General features: G+C 38.4%; 1 protein-coding gene and 1 pseudogene across 9 annotated transcripts in view; one reads left to right on the forward strand and one right to left on the reverse strand.

The window, feature by feature from the left end:
* Positions 1–16,288, reverse strand: part of DGKI (diacylglycerol kinase iota) — a 453,056-nt gene that overhangs the window by 384,979 nt on the left and 51,789 nt on the right. The window lies entirely within an intron of this gene.
* On the forward strand, positions 2,662–3,150 carry LOC113911299 (annotated as a pseudogene).

The raw sequence follows: 16,288 nt of genomic DNA on the forward strand, positions 1-16,288 counted from the left end.
CATCATTGGCTCTTTATTTTGTCATTGCTTTCTACTCATAGATATCCTTTATTCTCTTTAAATATATATATTTATAAATATAAAGTTATATATTATAATGATATAATATCATTATATTATATAAACCACAGTATTATACAACATTATTATTTATATTTATTGTTTTTGTAATTAAAGCTAAAACAAAGAGTACAAACCCACATACACACTTACAAACATGCAATCAACTGTATATATTTTTATATATATTTTTTGCTCTGGATATATATATATTGCTCTAGATAACTGAAGTATTTCTGCAGTTCTAACTTTATCTTGTTAATTTCACATTGGCATTTAAATATCCAGATCCATGAGCAAGAGGACTGGAGAAAATATTTTGGGATAGTCAAATACCTACAATTTACAATGCAACCATAATTTAACTATATAATCCATCCATCCTCCTGTCTTTCCTTCACATGAATGCTAGGTGATGGGTAATCAAACATAAGTAAGACCTTATTCTCAAGGACCTCACAGCCTTGATAGTTGAGGTGACAAATAAGTGACTGAACAATTACATACAAATTGACAAGCTTTGTGATACTAAAATATAACAAGAACAATGGGAATATAAGACAGCATGAGTAACCCAGTTTGAGGAAGTTTTTCTTAAAGGTTGATACTTTGAGCTGACTTTTAAAGGACCTTAGTAGTTAGCCAGGCTATGAAGCTAGAGGCATCTGAGGCCCGGACCATGATACCTGCAAAGGAGGGGAGATTTTTAAGGGAAGGGTATGTCTAGGGAATGCCAAATGGTTCAATAAAGTCAGAAAGCACATGGGATAAATACAGATGAATCCAGAAAAAGAAGATGGGAAAACAATGAGGAACAATGAAAGCAATGAGGAGCCATTGATGGGCTTTAATTTAGGGAATGGTTTGCTCATGTTTGTTTTTTTAAAAAAGATTTTATTTTTAAGTAATCTCTACACTCAACATGGGGCTCGAACTCACAACCCCGAGATCAAGAGTCCCATGCTGATTGAGCCAGCACCCGCTCATGTTTGCACTTTTGAAAGCTCACTCTGGGGACCGTGGACAAGTAGATTAGTTGTAGGTGAGAGGGGAGGCAAGGAGACCATTGTATGGCAGCTGACAGGGCCGTCTGCTCCTAATAGCACAGCACCTTGGGCATAACAACTGATAACAATGACACTGATAACAATGACAAAATCTGGACAATTAAAGAAAATATTACTCAAAAGCACTGAAAAGTAACCAAGGTCAGGTAAAAACTTGGAGCAGAGATAACCAATAAAAGGCAATGGATAAAATGTGCAAATTTGCAAATTCTTGCCTGAGGGCACTCCCAATCCACACAAGGCTGGGGCTGCAGAAAACCACAACTTCCTTTCTTGACCAAGATGTCAGATGATTTCAGGGAAGGCAGAACTGTCAGAAAGTTAGGAGGAAATGTTGGAAGGGAGGAAGTCACAAAGGGAGTGAGCCCTAAAATCTGCAAATAAAATCCCCCCAAATCCCCTGGCTAACCAATAAACTATGCATGTAAATTAACCTATTGATTAATTAACACTGATCATAATCCCAGGGTTTTTTTGTTTTTGTTTTTTTCCCAGCAGGGCTTTTTAAATAAAAATTAACATGCTAATTCTAAAATTTAATTGGAAATATGAGTGTAAAGAATCTAGAACAGTTAAACGATCTTGAAGAAAGAACACAAATGGGAAACTCCGAAACCAAAGTAATTCCATAAAGGAGAGTCTTTTCAACAAATTATGCTGGAATAGCTAGATACCCAGGTGTAAAAAGAATGAGCTTCAACTGCTGTCTCATACTAAGCACAAAAATTAATTCAAGATGGATCACAGATTTAAATATGAAAGCTTACATATAAAACTTCTAGAAGAAAACAGAGAATATCTTCATGACCTGAAGATAGGGTAAAGTCTTCTCAGATGAGATATAAAAAGCAATACCATAAAAGAAAAATTAAAAGTATCTGCTGATTAAAAATAACATTAGGAAAAGGAACAGGTATGTATCAGATGGGGAGAACATATTCACCAAATATATATCTGATAAGGGATTTATATCCAGAATTCTTTTTTAAATCTTAAAACTCACTAATAAATTTTTTAAACAATTAAAATATAGGCAAGAAATGCTTGGACAGACTCTTCACAAAAGAAATTACATGAATGTCCAATAAGAAATAATGCTTTACACTGGGGAGGGTATGTGCTATGGTGAGCGCTGTGAATTGTGTAAGACTGTTGAATCACAGAGCTGTACCTCTGAAACAAGTAATATATTATATGTTAAAAAAAAAAAAAGGAAGATAGTAGGAAGGGAAAAATGAAGGAGGTGAAATAGGAGGGGGAGATGAACCATGAGAGACTATGGACTCTGAGAGGGGAGGGGGGGTGGGGGGTTGGGTTAGCCTGGTGATGGGTATTAAAGAGGGCACGTTCTGCATGGAGCACTGGGTGTTATACGCAAACGATGAATCATGAAACACTACATCAAAAACTAATGATGTCCTCTAACTGCCATCTTGCATCCCCACGTGTGTGCACCTAATCTCAGCTGGTCCGCCCGAGACCCCCTGAGCACCAACCCTATTCCCCCGCGCGGTCCCATTTCCCCTCCAACAAGATGAAAGAAACTATCATGAACCAGGAGAAACTCGCCAAACTGCAAGCACAAGTGAGCATTGGTGAGAAAGGAACTGTCCGTCAAAAGAAGAAAGTGGTTCATAGAATGGCTACAGCAGATGATAAAAAACTTCAGTTCTCCTTAAAGAAGTTAGGGGTGAACAATATCTCTGGTATTGAAGAAGTGAATATGTTCACAAACCAAGGAACAGTGATCCCCTCTAACCACCCCAAAGTTCAGGCATCACTGGCAGGGAACACTGTCACCATTCCAGGCCATGCTGGGACAAAGCAGCTGACAGAAGTGCTACCCAGGATCTTAAACCAACTTGGTGCAGACAGTCTGACTAGTTGAAGAAGACCGGCTGAAGCTCTGCCCACACAATCTGTGGCTGGAAAAGCACCACTTGCTACGGGAGAGGATGATGATGATGAAGTTCCAGATCTTGTGGAGAATTTTGATGAAGCTTCCAAGAATGAAGCAAACTGAATTGAATCAACTTCTGAAGAAGATAAAACTTGAAGAAGTTACTGGGAGCTGCTATTTTATATTATGACTGCTTTTTAAAATTTTGTTTATGGATCTGATAAAATCTAGATCTCTAATATTTTTAAGTCCAAGCCCCTTGGACACTACAGCTCTTTTCAGTTTTTACTTATACACAATTCATTCTTTGCAGCTAATTAAGCTGAAGAAGCCTGGGAATAAAGTTTGAAACAAAGTTAATAAAGTTCTTTGCCTAGGGAAAAAAAAAAAAACTAATGATGTATGGTGATTAACATAACATAATAAAATAAAATTAAAAAAAAAGAAATAATGCTTGACATCATTAGTCACCAGGGAAATGCAAAATAAAACCACAATGAGATACCATTATGCACCCATCAAAATGGCCAGATTTAAAGACAGTGAATATCAGTGAAGATGTGGAACAGCTAGAACTCTCGTACCTTGCTAGTAGAAGTGAAGTGGTACCTTTGGAAAAGATCTAGCAATTTTTTTTTTTAAAGATTTTTTATTTATTTATTCATGAGAGACAGGGAGAGAGAGAGAGAGAAGCAGAGGGAGAAGCAGGCTCCCAAGGAGCAGGGAGCCCGATGCGGGACTCGATCCCAGGACCCCGGGATCATGACCTGAGACGAAGGCAGACGCTTAACCATCTGAGCCACCCAGGCGCCCCAGATCTAGCAATTTTTTATAAAATCAACATTATTCCTACCCTTTGATCTTCAAATTCTACTGTTAGGTATTTATTCAAAAGAAATGAAAACATTTTCCCACAAAAAGACTTCAAGACTGTTCAGGGACACAATATGCAAAAATTTTTAAATGTCCACCAACAGAAGATTCACAAGCAAATTTTAGTTTATTCATATAATGGAATAATCTTCAGCATGTAGTTCAGGCATGAACTACTAATACAGGCAGTGATATAGATGAATCACACATGTATTATGCTGAGTGAAAGATGTGGAACAGGAAAGAATATATGCTGTATTCCAGGTATATGAAATTCTAGAACACACAAAACTAAACTAAGATTTTTAAAAAAAATCGAGTGGTTCCCTCTGACGGGCAAAGCTGGACTAGAAAGGGACTGGGAAGGAAGGGAAGAAGGAACTTTCTGGGAAGATGTCTCTTCATAAAGGTGTAGGTTTTATGCTATGAAGGATGGGTTATGGATTCATGAATCCAAACTGTACATCCAAAACTTATTCCCTTCAGTGTTTATAAATTTTACTTTAAAAAACAAAACCTGTAAAATCATCATCATCATCATCATCAAGTAGGAAGTAGAAAGTGGGTTGATAGCTGTCAAAACTAGGTGATGGCTATATGAGGTTTCATTATACTATTTTGTATACTTTGTACATACTTGAAATGTTCCAATACAAATTCTTTTAAAAATTTAACTGAAACAATTCAAGTGACAGATGATGAAGGCCTGAATGAAGAAAGTAGCATTGAAGTGAGACAAGATGAAGTGAGTCTGAGTGACTGGGGACTGAAACTAAGCCTATGTGAGAGGTAAAAGAAAAGTGGAAATTCACAGATTCCAAATCACCCAAAATAGAAAGGTATTTTCATAGCGCTGGTTTCCATAATGGTCCTCTATGTTTAAAAACATCATTTTGAAAAGTGTCCATAGATAGCACTAGATTGCTGAATGGGGCACTCATGGTGCATAAAAGCTTAAGAACTTAAAGACGACTCCCAGGTTTCTGATTTGAGCAATTAAGTGGATTTTCTAGGTGCCATTTATTAAGACTAAAGAGAAATTACATGAAAATGAATGGGTACTCAGGATGAACAGTGGAGTTCATGGTAATGATGTGAGTTAAGTCTCTAACATTTTCATCAGAGAAGCCCAGTAAGCTGTCAGATATATGGTCTGCATCTCAGGAAGAGGTCTGGGCTGTAGAGAGATTGGGAGTCATTAGCATGGAGGAGATCAGTCTTATAAACTGAGCTCCTGTGAGATGCACAGCTTCTCACTTAAGGATGCCCTGTCCATGTGGAAGGTACACACGGAATCCTCACAAAGACTACCTGGTTCCACCCTCATCATGCACTAAATCCACCCCGGAAGCAGCCAGTCCTACCTCCGTGTAACAAAACTGTCTCTACAACAAGATGGGAAATTTAAAAGAAACAAGGAGAGAGTAGTAATATATATATGCACAACAAGATGTTCCGACGAATATTCTCTCTGAGACTTCAAGAAAAAATAGATAATACATTTTAAAAGAGGATGCTTGAGCTGTCTCCCATGGAACAAGGTGTGGGCTATGTGCTAGAGACAGCCATCTCAGGATTGGCTTAGACACTATCCAAAAGATCACAGCAGAGTGTAGCACCTTGGTGCTACCAGGATCCTCAGGGTTGAGAAAACTGTAGGCAGGAGAGCAATGCATTGCCCTTGTCTCAGGGAACTGCAAATATGAGATCCTCAGCAATGAGGGCGGGAAGACTAGGGAGACTCCACAGAAGAACTCCACAAAAGCCAGCTTTACATATCTGCGAGATTCAGAGAGCACTAACAGTAGAAGGATAAATCATCACAAGCCAGGTAGGGGCTTAACTGTTTCCTCCCTCCTCCTCTCTGCCAGCCCAACTCCAGCTTGAGAGGAGTCTGCAGCTGAGGCCAGCAAACAGGAGACAAGTGTGAAAAGGCACCATGGAGAAAGACAGAAGAAGCTGACCCATCTCTTCTCCCCGGACTGCCAGCAGTCCTGTGCAGGCCCATGTTGGGGGAGGAAAGAGACCTCAATTCTAAGATGAGAGTTTTTATTAGTGCCCAGCTCTGGAAGTTTTAGTTCCTGAATTAGTACAGTGACTTGCAGTGCAAAGGTTTTTTATTTCCTAAGAGTGGCCAGCAGAGCCAGGGCAGGGCATGCCCCACCATGCAGGTTTAAAGAATGAATACAAGGAGAGAGGTAGGCTGTTTTATGATTAAATCCCGTGTGTTGAGTTTAGAAATCCCAGGTGAATCTTGAAGAATCATGAACCTAATGACTCTACTTCTCTACTAATGACTCTTCTACTTCTTTTGACTCTACTCACATCAATCCTTCAGAATCTTTTTTTTCAAATTATTAATCTTTTACTCAAAGTGAGACACCATGTTAGGCATTGTGAGGATATGAAAATGAGCAGCTCCTCTTCTGGCTGCTTCCCTCTCACCCACAAGCCTCTGATGATACCCAGGTCTCTGGCGCCTACCCACATTTCCTTTACTCTTGGACCCATATTACCAACTGCTTACTAGACAATCCAGTTTGGTGGGGCTCATCTTAAGCTCTCTATGTCCCAAGAGGAAACTTGCCATCTTTTCAAATCTCCATGTTCAATCCAATCTGCTCTTACCCTTCATTATCTACCATCCCACCCACCACTAACAGAAAGATCTTCCTAAACCAGAACATTCAAGTTGCTACTCTGAATTTTTCAATGGCTCCCAGTCTCCAAAATCCAACCTCCTAGACATAACATCTCTTGATGGGTCTAACCCCTACCTCCAGACTATCCCAACACCACTCAACTGCATATTTTTTAAACATCTCCTGCACACTGCCAAGGGTTCTCTCACCACTCTACTCCCAGTCTTGCTGGTCTAGAGTTGTTTGGAATGCCCTACCCATCCCCAGAGCCCTAAACGGAAAATGCCATTTGTCTTTGAATCAGCCCAAATGTTGCCTCCCTTGCAGAATATTTCCTCTGATCTCCAGGTTGGAAAGTTAAGTAAGTTACATACTTCTGTGTTAGCATCGATCAAATTTTATTTTAATCACCTTAGTGCATAGCAGTTGGCCCTTCCCTGTGCCACCCAACAAAACAAAACAATGTTTTTTGACCAAAACCCCTGTTTTTGTATGCCAGCATGATGCTTGATATAGCATATGTCCTCATAAATATTTATTTAACTGAATTATAGTGAAGTGAATTAATGACTTTAAGGAATTTGTAATTTAAAAGAAGAAATGAGAACAGAGATTCTGTCTTACTCATTTCTACCACAGAGTAGGCCTTAATATAAGAGTGGTGAAGAAATGAATAAAAGATCAGATAGAAAGCAGGGTATCCTTACAAATGGAGCAGATAAAGACTACAGAAATTTAATGGAGACAGACAGGACACCCTTTTTTTTCTGTTCATTTCTCATTCCAGTACCCTACACGGCAAAGCTTAAAATAAATGAATGCAAATGGGTTGGAAGTGGGAGAGATTTTCTTAAAAAAATAAAATAAAATAAAAATAAAAAGACTACCACCCACTACCCATGCTACCCTCCCACCAGAATGACTATAGTTTTAGCATCCATAATAGGATTGTTGCAGTTTTGAGAATGTTGCCATGGTAACCAACCTCAGCCCTTCCCCTAATATAAGATAAAATTTAGCAAAAGAAATAAATAACAGACTCCCATAGAAACATTATCAGACCTTTCCATATAAATAACCTGGGTAATTAAATGTTTCAAAACAGAATATTTAAAGAGCCGTGAAAAAAAAAAAAAAGATTCTACAAAGTTTATTTTTAAACAAAGGGGGAAAAAAATCACAAAACATCAGCTGGAATACTTGGCTCCCTACATGGTTTCAAGGAGTCACAATTTCCAAACTTGCCTGGACAAGAACCACAGAACAGAGAATCACAAGTCTCTCTTTTGTTGCACAAGCAACATTCCTACCAGGAACTCTCAATCCCTATTATGAGGGAATAACCAAGAGAATTCTCCTGTTTGGATTCCCCCAAATAAACAATGGCACTTGCAAAATATTAACTGTAGCAGACCCTCACCGTACTATGGCCTAGATAACATCCATGCTCCCTTTTCCTTTCAAGAATTCTCTAGGTGACTTGTTATCGAGAGCCGGGGTCCCAGATTCGTTATGTAAAGGGCCAGTAATAAGTATTTTAGGCTTTGCAGGTCATACGATCTCTGTCACAACTACTAAACTCAGCTGTTGAAGTACAAAAGCAACCACAGAGAGTACACAGTGAATAAGCACAGCTGTGTTACAATAAAACTTTATCTACAAAAACAGTCAGGGGGCGCCTGGGTGGCTCAGTTGGTTGAGCAACTGCCTTCGGAGTCCAGGGATCAAGTCCCACATCGGATCAGGCTCCCTGCCCACTGGGGAGTCTGCTTCTCCCTCTGACCCTCCCCCCTCTCATGCTCTATCTCATTCTCTCTCTCTCAAATAAATAAATAAAAATTAAAAAAAAAAAAACTACAAAAACAGGCAGCCAGATCAGGCCCAAGGGTGAGAGTTGGCTGACTCCTTAGTCACACTTACTCCTCGTAAACTTTCAGTTTCTGTGTATCACAGGAAACATTGTCCCACCTTCTTCAGCCGAGCAGGACAGCCAGGCCTGCACAGTATGCAGCACTCAAAGGGAGGAGCAAAGGATCGTTGGAGTGATGCTCCTAAGACTGATCTGGAAATGACTGCAATAAGCTCTGTGAGAGCTTCTTATTGTGTGAACTTCCCTCCTAGAAAAATTTTAAAAGCCAAATAGAAAGCCATCTGTCAGGGAAGGGTAGGTACAACACTCCCTACAACCAACTGGATGCTGTTCTACTTTAAATGGATAAGAAGCCCGACCGGCTGGCATGGGGCCCAGTGATGCATCTCTATTCAATAAAAGCAAATGATTATCAGTCTGAAGCCTGGAGCAACTTTAACCAATTTGCAAATCTGGATGATTTTCTGAAGTTCCTTTAAGTTCTAGAAAGAGACTTGGATACAGCTGGTGAAACAGAAATTACCGGACTCAGGAGACGGATGGTTATGGATTTCGGCTTTTCCTTCAAGTAGTTCTGTTACCTACCAAATCCCTGAATGACTGTCATCATCTGTAGATTGGGGGTAACAGCGCGTGTTGCTGGACTTGCTGAGGATGAAACTAGGTAACCTATGGAGAACATGTGCTACAGAGTCAAGGATTCAACTGTGTTACTTGCATTCCCTTAAAGAGAGCAGATGAACTTCCAGCTTTTGGCTTAATTTTATTTGTTCTTCCAGAGAGAAAGCACTCTCGGGTCAATGTTGCCAAAGTCCAAAGGATAATTTTTTTTTTCTCCTGGCAAACTGCTGCAGAAGGAGCTAGAAGCAATACTTAAACAACTCATTAGCACAGAAATCAGTCCAAGTGAGCAGCAGCATGTGACAAGCATCTCATCTCGGAAATCACAAGTCCCCCCCCCTTCTCCCTATCCCTCTCTGCAGCTATAGGCATCTATCTACTTCTGAGTGCATATTTTCCTCTGTTCTTTTCCTTCTTCTAATCCATTCTATTTCTCCCCCTATGTTTCCTGCCTCGCACCTCTCTCAATTGTACATGATAGGAAGTATATTTATTTAATGATTTCATATTCCCTCTCAGATAACCTAAATTAGGTTGCTCTTTCTTAAGGGTGCCTGATTAATCTTTTTGGTGAGTCAGTCACCCTGATATAGATTCTCTACCCATGTTCAAAAACCTTTGTAGCAAATCTCTTCCAAAAGGCTTATTATTATTAAGCATTAAAGAAAAGACTGGTTTAATGGCAAAAGGCAAGCCAACTTTAAATAGAAGTATCCAAAGAAATCAGAAGAGCTGGACTTCAGGTTTCCATAGACTTTCAAGTGAAACTAAGTCCCTTAAAAGTTGTAAGACCCTATAAGATTCCTTGGTTATGAAAATCAGCCATCACCACATGTGGAAACTGCTCTTTTCTATCACAGAGATTCTCTGGTGATACATGAAAAGAACCTTCAGCTTCTTGGAGAGAGATGCTAGGTAACTCTATTTTACTCTCCAACTTGCCATCATATGGTGATAGGGGTGGGAAAAGTTTCTGACTTTTGCTCAGGAGAATATTTTATCTTAGTGGTGGGTGAAAAAATAGAAGTGAAAATGAACCAGTCAATCCTTTCCCCCTTACTTCAATTATTCTGTCAAATAATCATGAAACTTCTAGAGATTCAGGCTTATGCACAAATGTGCAGTTCCATGTATTTCAGCCACATGAAATAGAGGACTTTAGCCACAACTCATTAATTTGGTTGTACCAAACACTTCAGTGATCGTTCAGAGAGGACAAAGTATTTAAAAGGACTGGATTACATATGGTAGAGAAACATGGGTATCTTTCTCAATGATAGCAGTGCTTTGAGGTGTGAGCCACAGGTTTAGAAGACATTTGTTTACCAAATAACACACACATTTACTGAGCATCTAATATAAAACACAGACAGACAGGGAGAGCTGGCTTCTAGGAATTATGAGTATAGAGATAGGAACCATTGGTATGGGAGTAGATAAAGAAAGAAAGACAAAGAGATAAAGTTGGTTTGGAGAGCTGAAGATGAGAGATAAATAACCACTTTTCTCCAACCCTCCACTGGGGTATAATATTTATAATAGACATCAACAGTAAAATGTGACTTTATTTAGAATCAATATTTTTGGTTCCTACATTGACAAATATTTTAGTTCCCATTCATCAAACATTTATCTTGTGTCTATTACAAAAAAAAAGCATTGAGTTGGGTGCTGATTTTGAGGAACAGAAGCGCTACTTGACAGCACCAGCAGGTCCCTTCTTCCAGGAAACAATAGCTAATAGCTAAAATTTACACTGAATGCTTATGCTGCGCCAGGCATTTACCTAGGCAACTTATAAGAATTAACTCATTTAATTCTTACCACTGCCTTATGAGAGTGGTAAAGAATAGTTGTTGTCACTACTATTATTGTACCAGGTGGTTTCTCTCTGTCCTCCTTTCTTCTTTCTCTCTAATGTAAGACCCAAGCTGCTTGGTAATATTTCTCTCCTTTATAAAACCAGGAACTTCCAATAGCTACTACCCTCCGTCCTGTAGACCTTGGTCCACATCTACCTGTCTTCATCCCTGGATTATGAAAACACCTCCTGGCTGGTCTATCTGACTCCATTCTCTTCCCATTCCAATCCACCTGGTATTATTTTAATCACTGTCAAACCCCATTTTTCATATGTCTTTTCCCTGTCTAACATCCTACAACATACAAAAAGTTGAAATGTGCTGCTACTGTCTATCATTTTTCTCCAGCTTTCTTTCTCCTTAATGCGTGATTCCCATAACACAGTCTCACTCAAACCTATGCATATCTAGAATAGCCAAGAAGATTTTAGAGGGCTTTATTTTCTGGAGTTTGAACATAGTTTTTTAAATTTTTTAATCATTTTTCTAATAACAGCCCCAAATAAGCCTCCTTCCACTTCCACATGCCTTATCCAACAAATTTCAATACAAACTCCTACCTAGTTTTCAAGGTCTCTATCATCTGCCCATATCCTAAGCAATCTGTATTAACTCCCATAATTCTTATATAAATTCTCAACTCCAGTGAAGCTAATCTTCCCACTGTTTAGTTCACAAAGAATTTATAAAGTGCCTACTCAATGCCAGTCACTGAGGACGTATGGTATGAACAAGACATAATCTATGCCCTCAAAAATTTTACAATTTGAAGATCTATTACATATGATAGATAATCCCCACCTCTGTAGGCTGGCCCATATTCTGTCATCTACCTAGCACGCATTCACCTCCTTCCCTTCCTTTCCTCAAAGTCCAACTCAAATAATGCCTTTCTGGACCACTTTAGCTCACACACTTGCTCCCTCTCTGAGATTCTTGAAGCTCAACTCTTTATCTTCACCATTAAAAAAAAAAAAAAACTGCAAGAATGATAGACTGCGAAAAGATTGGTATTCTCTGAAGTTTTAGGAAGGCAGATGACTACATCTGAGATTTAAAACATGAATGAGATGAGGCTAGCCAATTACAGGAATCTTCCCAGGACAACTACATAAAGATGTAAATATGCTATAGGCATGTACTTCTCAAACTTTCCTGTGTGCATAAATCACCTCGTTAAAATGCAGATTCTGATTCAGCAAGACTGGAGTGGGATCTGAGAGTCTACATTTCCAGCAAGCTCTCAGGTAGTGCTGACACTGTGGTTCCTAAGTTACACATCAAGTAGCAAGTCAACAGCAGGCACTTCTCAAGGGTCCCCAACCAACAGCTCACGATTAGCCAGTCAACTCTGTTCTGCCAGCTTTATTAGGGTTCCCAGCTGAGACTTCCACTCAGACCTTATTATCAGCCAGCAAGTGCCCCTCCTCCTCTTTTGTGATCTCAAGACTTAAAGGAAATATCTCATCCTGGTGGCTCTTGTACACAGAAAGATGAGGTACAACATTCCCCTAGAGACATAAATATCAATCTCCCCAGAGTGGAAACAAGTACCAGGCTTAATCATCCAGCTATATCCTTCTAGCACACCCATTTCCATTTTTCTGGTTCTGTACTCACCAAACAATGTTCTGGTCTGAAATCTATGTCTCAAAAGCAGCCCTGATATCAAGGTCACTCAGGAAGAAGAAACACTTCCAGAGTGGTGCTCCATCAAAGCAATGAGAGCAGTGGCAAAATAGTCAAAATAAACATTTTCAGAATTCTGTAGGTTCACCAAAGGATGGAAGGAAAAATGGCTATTTCTCTAGAAGAACAGTGAGCTACGTGGCATTTATATTTGCTCTTTTCCCATCTCCCTCTCCCCAGCACTGCAATAGCCTTGAAAACCAGCAACTGTAGAAACATGGCAGCTGTGAAAAACAGTGGTCTGTCAGCTATCTGAGAGAGTAAAAGAGGTCTGGAGCTCCCCAAAAAGCCCCGTCTTCAGAGAATTATCACTATTATCTGAAAAGTCCCATCCATGGGATTTATCTTTAGTTGACCTAACTCAGATATTATTAAGTGAGGAAATCCCTATATCCAGGGTGTGTTTCCAAAAGAATCAGGAATTATTTAGCATCATGGCTGCTTGAGGTGGTGAAACCAGTTGAGGCAAACAGGAAGCCAACCAAAGAAACTTGAAATAAATATCTGGGAAATGAGACGTCCACAGAGGGCTTTGGAAAGTTCTGAATTCCCCGGGACTCTAGAAAGCCATATGTATGTGCAGCGATGTGCATATTCTTGGGAAAGACCTAAGAAGGCCCTCATCTCTCACCTATGGCTGGCCATGCAGGAGATGAAGACTATGGCAGAGTTGTAAACTGCCAGAGCATTGAAGGCATACCCCAATTCACACACATATATCTGTAGCAAAAGGGTGGGAATTTTTTTAGTTAGGAATTTAAGGAAATCTATGCCAACTCCTTAGCTGACCACCACGCTAATCAAGCAGAGACTTTAGATGCTGCATACAACAAATACAGACTTTAAAAATTAATAAAGTCACTAATCAAACAAACAGCACTGATAACAACGGTTACAGTGTACTAAAAGCAACAAAAAAACCCAGGTGTTGGGGCATGGAGACAATCTGATTTCCAGAGAGGTTTCATGAAATTATTTTAAAAATCCAGTTTTCAGCAACCAAAAAAATGGCACACATAATGACATAGGAAAGTATGGTCCATAAATAGGAAAAAAGAATCAACAGAAACTATCCCTGAAAAGCTCAGATGTTTGAGTTACTACACAAAGTTATAAATGAGCTGTTATTAGTATGTTCTAAGAACTAAAGGACATTTTGCCTAAAGAATTAAAGGAAAATATGAGAATGATATCTCACCAAATAGACAATATTAACAAAGAGATACTATGAAAGAGTCAAATAGAAATTTTAGAGTTCAAAAATACAATCATATCAGTGAAAAGTTCATTGTAAGGGACCAACAGCCCAACTGACTGGGGAGAAGAAAGAACTAACAAACTTAAAGACAAATCAGTTGAGATTATCCATTTTGAGGAACAGAAAGAGAAAATAATGAAGAAAAACAAACCAAGCCTCAGAGACTGGGACATGAACATCACACCAGACTATCCCAAAAGGAAAGGAGGAGAAGGTTAGAAAGAATAGTTGAAGAAATAATGACTGAACATGTCCCAAATTATGAAAACATTAATCTACACATTTGAGAAATTCAGTGAACTCCAGGTAGGATAAACTCAGAGACCCACATCTAGATAGTCAGAAACTGGCAAAAGCAAAAAGCAAATAGAATCTTGAAAGCAGCAAAAGAAAAATGACCCATCATATGAAGCAATCTTGAATAATATGAACAGCTGACTTCTCACTGGAAAACGTAGAAGCCAAAAGCCAATAGGATGACATGTTATTAAAAGAGCTGAAAGAAAAAGATTGTCAGCAAGAATACCAAATTAGTGGGCGCCTGTGTGGATCAGTCAGCTGAGCGTCTACCTTCGGCTCAGGGTCCTGGGATGGAGCCCCAAGTCAGGTTCCCTGCTCAGTGGGGAACCTGCTTCTCCTTCTCCCTTTCCTTCTGCCCCTCCCCACCGCTCGCTCATGCTCACTCTCTCTCTCAAATAAATAAACAAAATCTTAAAAAAAAAAAAAAGAATACCAAATTCAGCAAAACCAACCTTCAGTTTGAAGGAGAAATGAAAACATTCCCGGATAACTGAACACTGAGAGAACCCATCACAAGCAGACCTACCCTACAAGAAATACTACAGAGAGTCCTTCTGGCAGAAATAACAGGATGTTATACAGTAACTTGAATACACATGAAGAAATGAAGATTACCAGTAAAACTAACCACATAGGTAAATATAAAAGAGAATACTAATGTATTTTATTCATAAATCTTTATGAGATTTAAATGGGAACTGCATAAACCAATAATTCCAAGATGGTGTTAGTATGGCTATAATGTATAAGGAGGTGATCTGTATGATGATAATAGCACAAAGGAGAAAGGGGGAACAGAGCTGCATATGAGCAAAGTGTTCGTAATACTATTGAAATTGAGTTGGTATTAATCTGAACTAGATTTTTTAAGAAAATATTTTAAATGTAATCCCCAGAGCAACCACTTGAAAAAAATTCAAAAATATTTCATTAAGAAGGGAGGTAATTAAAATAGTACATTAAGAACTGTATATTTAACAAAAAAAGGCAGTAATGAAGAAATACAAGAACAAAAAAATATAAAGAAGGGTCTCAAACCAATAATTTATCTTCCCACCTTAAGAAACTAAGGGAAATATATATATATATATATATATATATATATATATATATATATATATATATATATATATAAAACCCAAAGCAAGCAGAAGGAAAGAAAGAATAAAGTTTAAAGCAGAAGTAAATGCAATAGGGACTAGTCAAATAACAGAGAAAACCTAAAAAACCAAATGTTGGTTTTTTTGAAAAGATTAATAAAACTGAAAATCCCTCAGCTAGGCTGACCAAGAGAAAAGGAAGAAATTGCAAAAAGCAGGAATAAAAGAAGGACATTTCTGCTAACCTTACAGAAACACAGGGAATACTATAAACAACCCTATGATAGGGTTATTACATAACCTAGATGAAATGGGAAAATTCCTAGAAAGAAACAAACTACTGAAAATGACTCAAAAAAAAAAAAAAAAACCAGAAAATCTAAATAGACCTATAACAAGTAAGGAGATTGAATTAGTAATTTAAAAACTTCTCACCAAAAAAAAAAAAAAAAAAAAAATCCCCAGCCCCACATGGCTTCACCGGTGAAATTTACCAAACATTTAAAGAATTAACACCAGTCCTTCAAAAACTAGATGACTAAGAAGCACCTTCCAACTTATTCTATGTGGCCAGTTTCACCCTGTATATTAGTCAGGGTTCTCCAGAGAAACAGAGCCAATAGGAGATATACAGATATAGATAGTGATATATACAAATAAATAGATTGTTAAGGATGTGGAAGAATATAACCGTCATTCATCGCTAGTGAGTTTATAAAATGGTGCACCACTTTAGAAAACAGTCTGGCAGTTCTTCAAACTGTTTAACATAGAGATCCAGCAATTTTACTCCTCAGTTTAAACCCAAAAGAAATGTGTCCACAGAAAAACTTTTGTATTAATGTTTATAGCAGCATTATTCATTATAGCCAAACAATATGTAGAATATCCATTCAATGGAATATTATCTGACAATTAAAAGGAAGCAAGGTCTGATACATGCTACAACATGGATGAACTTTGAAACCATTGTGCTAAGTGAAAACAAGCAAGCTACAGAATACCATGTGTTGTATGATTCCATTTATTCCAAATGTCCAGAATAG

This window comes from Zalophus californianus, chromosome 12 (genome assembly GCF_009762305.2).
Source record: "Zalophus californianus isolate mZalCal1 chromosome 12, mZalCal1.pri.v2, whole genome shotgun sequence".
Lineage (NCBI taxonomy): Eukaryota > Metazoa > Chordata > Mammalia > Carnivora > Otariidae > Zalophus > Zalophus californianus.